This window comes from Scylla paramamosain, chromosome 3 (assembly GCF_035594125.1).
Source record: "Scylla paramamosain isolate STU-SP2022 chromosome 3, ASM3559412v1, whole genome shotgun sequence".
Taxonomy (NCBI): Eukaryota; Metazoa; Arthropoda; class Malacostraca; order Decapoda; family Portunidae; genus Scylla; species Scylla paramamosain.
In genome coordinates this window covers 9,475,001-9,482,500 of record NC_087153.1, presented here as the reverse complement: position 1 = coordinate 9,482,500, position 7,500 = coordinate 9,475,001, and the positions used below count along the sequence as shown (strand labels likewise).

The following is a 7,500-nucleotide window of genomic DNA, read 5'->3' as shown; positions in this document are numbered from 1 at the left end:
CACACACACACACACACACACACCAGTCGTGGTGGTGATGGTGATGGTGTAGAAGTAGAGATAGAAGTAAAGTAGGGGTAAAAGTAGAGAAGTAAAGTAAAAGAAGAAGAAGAAGAAGAAGAAGAAGAAGAAGAAGAAGAAGAAGAAGAAGAAGAAGAAGAAGAAGAAGAAGAAGACAAAAACAACAACAACAACAACAACCCTCATCATCATCATCACCACAACCACCACCACCACCTCCTGACGGGGCCACGGCGGGAGCACACGCAGCTAACCCTGATGATGTCACCTACAACTGACCTTCTTCCGAACTCTTCTTGCCCAGGTAGAGCACGGCATCTCCCACTAACGGGGCGGCCGGTCCTGCTAAACACCTCCCAAACGCCCCCTACACTCAGGAAACCCACGCCCTTTTGACACCTACAAAAGAAACTACAGCTGGGGATGCGTGGGAGTTAAGGCCGGGGTCGTGGGTAGGATGGACAGGTGTATTGGGAGACAGGTGTGGTTGCTGGGGGTGTGTGGAGGGGTGAGGGGAGGAGGGGAGAGTGGTGCACAAGAACAGGAGGAGGTCAGCTGGTAGACAAGGCACCGACCTGCTCCTTTCTCTCTCTCTCTCTCTCTCTCTCTCTCTCTCTCTCTCTCTCTCTCTCTCTCTCTCTCTCTCTCTCTCTCTCTCTCTCGTTTCGCCTTTCACAAACACATTTTCCCGACGACCTCACCCACGATATAATTGAAGGCACCATTATGGGTGAAATGACGGTACTCAGTGACTCACCGCCGCCCTGCTGTCACAAGATGAGTCTCGCCTGGTCTTTTAACAGTATTCAATTCCAAACGCGGCGCAGTAAAATAGAGAAGAATGCGAGGCTGAAAACTTAGTGCATCTACTTAATCACGTACGAGTAGTTGGGTGAAAGAATGAGTGGCATGCTGTGGTGGGGGTTGTGGGTGGGAATGCAGGGGTGGAGTGGTTGGCGTGGGTGGATGGGAGGGAGGCGTGGTCCCTATGAATAGCGGATGTGCTGCAGTGTTTAGTGTTCCGCGCAGTGTTACGATAGGCGCATCGGTGATGAGAGGTGCACAACACGCCGGGCACGAGCACAGCACAGACGGAGGCGAGAAGCAGCAGATGGAGTCACAGTGTGCATCTCCGCCACTCCCTCCCGTACTCCGCCACCGCCGCCATCCAGCCTGGGGCACTGTTGGGCTTGAGCTGCCCCACCCCTGCAGGGCCTGACCACCACCACAGCACCATCGCCACCAGCTACACTCTCCACCAAGGCCGCTGAGCCGCCACCCGGGGCAGGGCTGCGTGCCATGACGTCACGGAAGGATTGGGCAGCTGTGTACCCATGCCCGCCCTGAGTCATGCCGCGCCCCACGCTGCTCGCCGCGCCGGGCCGCTGCCTCACAGGTGCGGCGCCCAGATATGGTGATCAATATTCCTTCCCTTTCGTTCATTCCGGGGCAAGAAAGCAGAGTTCCGGCGCGTCCCGCTTCACCTGCCGCCTCGCTTTTCAAATTCATCACCGACAAGTTTGTTACTTGTTCGGGTTCACGCACGCCTGGCGAAGTGAAAGAGGGGTTGTTGACTGACTGACTGAACGACAACGCCGCCGCCTTCACACTATCGCGGAAGGTCAGCGGTGCCCAAGGTTCACCTACGCTGCAGCTTTGGGACCCCGTGACGCGTGGCCTGCAGCACACCGTGACGCGGAGCACCGCGCCGCGCCTCACACCGGGTGTCTATCTCAGGGGCGGCCTCGGGGCGGGCGCTGCACGAGCCTTGCTGTTTACTTTTCCTAAGAGGTTTCCATTAGCGTTGTTTCCTCAGCAGGAATTCGACCAACCCCAGCCACCCGGCAGCTCCCCGGCGCCGCCCCCGCTTGCCGCAAACACCGCGGCCGCTGATGCAACACTGGTAATGGCGGCGGTGTTTCATAAAGCGCACTGTAAAATATCGAATTATGGTTCTCTGAGGATACATTCTGTTACCCAACACTACTTTAGTACATCGAGCACTGCTTTTTAAATGTATCCCTGGCTGGCGGGGAGAGCACGCACCCCCCCCTCTCTCTCTCTCTCTCTCTCTCTCTCTCTCTCTCAGCATAACCTTGCCTCGCATCCTCATCACAGCCTGGCGTGTCGTGCCGGGCCAGTCAGAAGGTAGGGGCGGGGCGGCTCGGCAACATGGGGGTCGAGGAACTGGTGTGGCAGGTCAGCTGGTGGCTCCCCTAACCCCCAAGCTGCAGGCTGGGGTGCCGCCCCTCCCGCAGCCAGTACAGCACAGTGTTCTTACAGGACCTAACGCTGGAGGCACATTTCCAGACACCCCAGACATACACTCAGTCTGGTGATATTGCTTTAATGAGCCTCCCCAGCCAGGCCAGTGGACGCCAGGTCTGCGGCACCACCTTTGAGGGCTAGAGGCATTCAGTGTGGGCTCAACACAGCTTCTGGTAATTGTGTATCATTGTCAATTGTGCTTGTGAGTCGGTGGCGGTAATCAGCTTAGCAATCCTGCGAGACGTGACCTGCTGAACAAATGATTCTTGAGCATTTCTAATATAAATGTATCACATTCAAACATCACCGGTATTATTAATGCATTCTGAGTTATAAGTGTCCTGGTAGTGTGGTGGTCGGGTGGGGGCTGGAAAAGGTAAGGCCCGTGTGGCGGAGCGGGGCATGCCGTCCCACCCGCTGTGGGGGCAGGTGAGGCGAGGTGGTGCTCCCATCAATACCCGCCACACGCCCGCGTCAAGCACTTCCCGAGCGTGTGGCGCTGCAGCGAGCACCAGCCAGTCCGGCGTGGCACCCTGGTCCCGCCCGCGCCAATACAGAGCATATCTTTAATGCGACTTTAATTTCCACCTTGTTTGTCGCCAAGCGAGGCGTGGAAGGGGAGAGGAGCGGGAGGGAGGAGCTGGTAAGGGAGGAGTGCGAGTCCTTGGCACGCTGAGTGAGGCGTGAGGGGGTGGAGGAAGGGACCGTGGGATGAGAGGGGTCGGAGGAAAGGACGCCCGTTACTGTTTCTCACTTCCTCACTCTTAACTGTGACTCACAGGGCGGCAATACTCACGCTGGTCAACAGGGAAGGCAGGGTGAGCAGAGACAACTCAATGGTAATGACGACCTTTGATAAGACGAGTGTGGGTGGAAACATAGGAGAGGAAGAGGGCGGAGGACGGTAAGGCAGGCGAGAGACGCGGGTGGAGCAGCGGCAGGGGAGGGGGTGAGGGGCGTGCAGTGAGCCTTGTAAGCCACACGCCGAGTGACGCCGAGGAGGAGCACGCGGGGATTAGGGAGATGGGAGGAGGAGGAGGAGGAGGAGGAGGAGGAGGAGGAGGAGGAGGAGGAGGAGGAGACGAGAAACAAAGAGGGCACTATGGGGGGACTAACCGATACTTAATAACTCATCACACACACACACACACACACACACACACACACACACACACACACACACACACACACATCTTTTACCTTTTCTCCCATTTCATCTCACATACAACAGATACATTACCACCAACAGTAAGAAATGAAGCAGAAATAGAAACAGAAGCAGAAGCAGAAGCAGAAGCAGAAGCAGAAGCAGTAGCAGCAGCAGCAGCAGCATAGCGGCGGCAAGAGAGATGCCATTAATAATTCCCTGAGGGCCAACAGCAGCAGGAGCAAGGGGCGGGAGAGAGATGATGAATGAAAGATTGATTCAGCCACACACCGCCGGCGTCGTGTCATCCTCTAGTGTCCTGGCGCCGGAGGAGGAGGAGGAGGAGGAGGAGGAGGAGGAGATAAGTTTGTATGACCAACATTTGAGATGATGAGAGGGGAGATAAAAGAAGACCTTGGGGATTTAAGTGTGACCCAATTCTTAAGTGTGACCAATGCCTTAAGCGTGACCAATCATTAAGTGTGACCATGGCCTTAAGTGTGACCGAGATCTGAAGTGTGACCAAGATCTGAAGTGTGACCAAGGCGTAGAGTGTCCCCTTCAGTGTGACCAAGCCCTTGAGTGTGACGAGGAAGTAGACGGGCGTGGGATGAGACAGAACATATGAGGAGTGAGAGGGAGGGAGGGAGGGTGGAGGAAGGGCGGGAGGGAAGGAGAGAAGGAGAGGAAGGGAGGGAGGGAGGGAGGGAGACGTGTAGTTTACAATGACCTTGCTGGCTGCTCAAGACGTCCATGCTACACACACACACACACACACACACACACACACACACACACACACACACACACACACACACACACACACACACACACACACACACACACACACACACACACACACACACACTCTCTCTCTCTCTCTCTCTCTCTCTCTCTCTCTCTCTCTCTCTCTCTCTCTCTCTCTCTCTCTCTCTCTCTCTCTCTCACTCACTCACTCACTCAGAGTCTCTCTCTCTCTCTCTCTCTCTCTCTCTCTCTCTCTCTCTCTCTCTCTCTCTCTCTCTCTCTCTCTCTCTCTCTCTCTTCCCACAGTGCCAAAAATTGTCAAGTTACAAGTCAGGTCAGTTAGGTCAGGTCAGGTCAGGTCAGAGCCACCAGGAAGGCTGGCGACAGAGAGGGAGAGGGACAAGACAAGTTTCTCATAATTCTGGGAAGACGATCTGCATAGTGTGTGTGTGTGTGTATGTGTGTGTGTGTGTGTGTGTGTGTGTGTGTGTGTGTGTGTGTGTGTGTGTGTGTGTGTGTGTGTGTGTGTGTGTGTGTGTGTGTGGAAAGCCGACCATCTCGTTATTACAAGAGACGCACGCCAGGGAGGGAGGGTAAGGTAGGGTAGAGAGGGAGGGGAGGGAGGGAGGGAGGCAGGGAGAGGAACCCCGCCCTATCGCCGAGACAACACGTCCTTCCTGCCACAGTTCTGAGTTTTAGCGGGGCGGCGAGGGGGGCGGAATAGGGAGGAAAACAACACCACAGCTTGACACAGCACCACAACACAACATAGCACACCACAGCACATCACCACAGCATAAAGCACAACACGACAGCACAGGAACAAAGATTTAAGGTGATTTCAACCCTTAACTGTGACGAGCAAGAATTTCACCAAAGGAACTGCCAAGAACCTCAACAAGCATATGCAGGAAAGAACTGAGGGTGTAAAGCAGCAGATTTCCCAGGCACCACAGCACAGGGAAACAGATCTAAGGTGATTTTAACCCGTGTCACCAAACCTTCACCTAAAGCACGTCACAAATTCCTTACAAGCATGTGTAGAAAAATATAGAGGGTGTAAGGAATGTATTTTCGAGTGCGTAGACCGTATGGTGTGAATGGTGACTAAACACACTTGCAAGAATTTCATCAAAAGCGCTGCACAAAATCCTTACAAACACGTGCAGGGAAAGAAATAAAGTGCAGGAGAGGGGCACGTTAAGAGGGGATCTGATCGAGGTCTGTAAGTGGTATGAGGGAGATAACAAGGGTGACAAACAGAATCTTCACTGTCAGTTATCAGGATAGGACAAAAAAATAATGTGTTCAAGCTTGATAAGTTTTCATTAAATAAATAAATAAACAGGTAGGAATTAGTTCTTAAGTAGAATGGTAGATTAATGGAATACTCACTAATGAGGTTGTTAGTGCCGAGTCATTAGGGAGCTTGAAAAGATTTGATAAATTTATGGAGGAGGATGATAGATGGAAATAGTTTAGGTGTGTTTCATGTCCTTTATGTTCTTATTTTCACCTTTGAGCGCTACAGGGAGAAGGACAAGTTGGTACAAGGCTGCTGTGGTCCTTTGGTAGTCATGAGAACATAAAAAAAAATAAAATAAATAAGTAAAGGATGCTGCAAGAAGCCAACAGACCTATAAGTGGGAGTCCCTGTGAGGAGAGGGTTAAAGGGAGCTGAGAGTTGAGCGCAGTGCCAAGCTTGTGCCCTTCAGTAGGTTTGTTATAATTTCATCGTCCCATTTCACAGCTGGCACGAGAGGTAAGTTTTGGCAGTGATGGCCAGGTGAGGGTAGGTGAGAGGGAAGTGACGGGAGGTAAGGGGAGGTTACAGGAAATGCCAAGTGATTTTAATGATGATAAGGGTGGTGGTGGTGGTGGTGGTGGTGGTGAAGATGATGATGACTTCATATCACCGTGCTGGTCGTTACCTCACGTCTGCTACTACTACTACTACTACTACTACTACTACTACTACTACACACACACACACACACACACACACAGGAAGGACAATTAATAATGTTCGTGACACCAACAAAGAAAGTAAACAAGAATGAATAGAACAAAGAGTGAAGAACAATAAAGAGATGAAATATAATTAACCTCTCCCCTTCCCTCCCCCTCTCCCCCTCCCTCCCCCCTCTCCCTCTCTCTCTCTCTCTCTCTCTCTCTCTCTCTCTCTCTCTCTCTCTCTCTCTCTCTCTCTCTCCCGACAGCGACATGAATAACGTGGCGTGACTGACTGGCAGGTAATTATTGACTGATCTGGTCACATTTTTTTTTTCTATTTCGTTGACATTTATTTATTTATTCATTCACCTGCTTATTATTTACTGATTCATTTATTTATTATTCACTATCCATATTTACTGATACATTTATCTGATTATTTTTACTAGTTATTTACTAGGTATTTGTGCATTCATTAATTCATCTCCATTTGCCAGAGAAAACATGCATCTCTCTCTCTCTCTCTCTCTCTCTCTCTCTCTCTCTCTCTCTCTCTCTCTCTCTCTCTCTCTCTCTCTCTCTCTCTCATAAACAACACCCATTCCAATCCTTTACAATCTAGAAACCCCTCCTACCATTTAATTTCTTTTCCTTTCTTTTCCTCTCCTTCCCTTCCTTCTCTTCGCGCCGATAAAATAACCAAAACAACGCTCACGCAAACCCACCATATGAATGACAGACAGACAGACAGACAGACATACACACAGACAGAGAGGGACAGGCAGAGGAGAGGATAGCGTGCGGTGAAAGAAAGCGAGGTAGCGTGACAGCTTTGGCTCCTAAATCAAAGAGGCGCCCACCAGTACCTATGCTAAGGATGATATACCGCGCCGCGCCGCCTCGTTCGCTATACTTGGGGCAGTTGGAGGGAATTATTTTTATTATTTACCTAAGATGGGACTGGCGTAGGAGAGAGAGAGAGAGAGAGAGAGAGAGAGAGAGAGAGAGAGAGAGAGAGAGAGAGAGAGAGAGAGAGAGAGAGAGAGAGAGAGAGAGAGAGAGAGAGAGAGAGAGAGAGAGAGAGAGAGAGAGAGAGAGAGAGAGAGAGCAGTGAAGGGAACAGAGCCAAAAAGTATAGTCAAAAGGTTGATCCAAATCTGAAAACGCGTCTTGAAATCTTCCTCTTGAAACAGTTCAGGTCGAAGGTGGGAGGAAATACAAAAGCAGACAGAGAATTCCAGAGTTAAAAGTTAAAAGGGATGAAAGACTGAGAATACTGATTACCTCTTGCATTAGGTAGGTGGACAGAAAAGCGGTGAGAGAATGATGTCAGTGCAAGGCGGCGGGAGTGAAAGAGGCGGTGA

At 51.3% G+C, this 7,500-nt stretch overlaps 1 protein-coding gene across 1 annotated transcript in view; it reads right to left on the bottom strand.

Moving 5' to 3' along the window:
• Nucleotides 1-7,500, bottom strand: part of LOC135090061 (ankyrin repeat domain-containing protein 50-like) — a 101,051-nt gene that overhangs the window by 31,385 nt on the left and 62,166 nt on the right.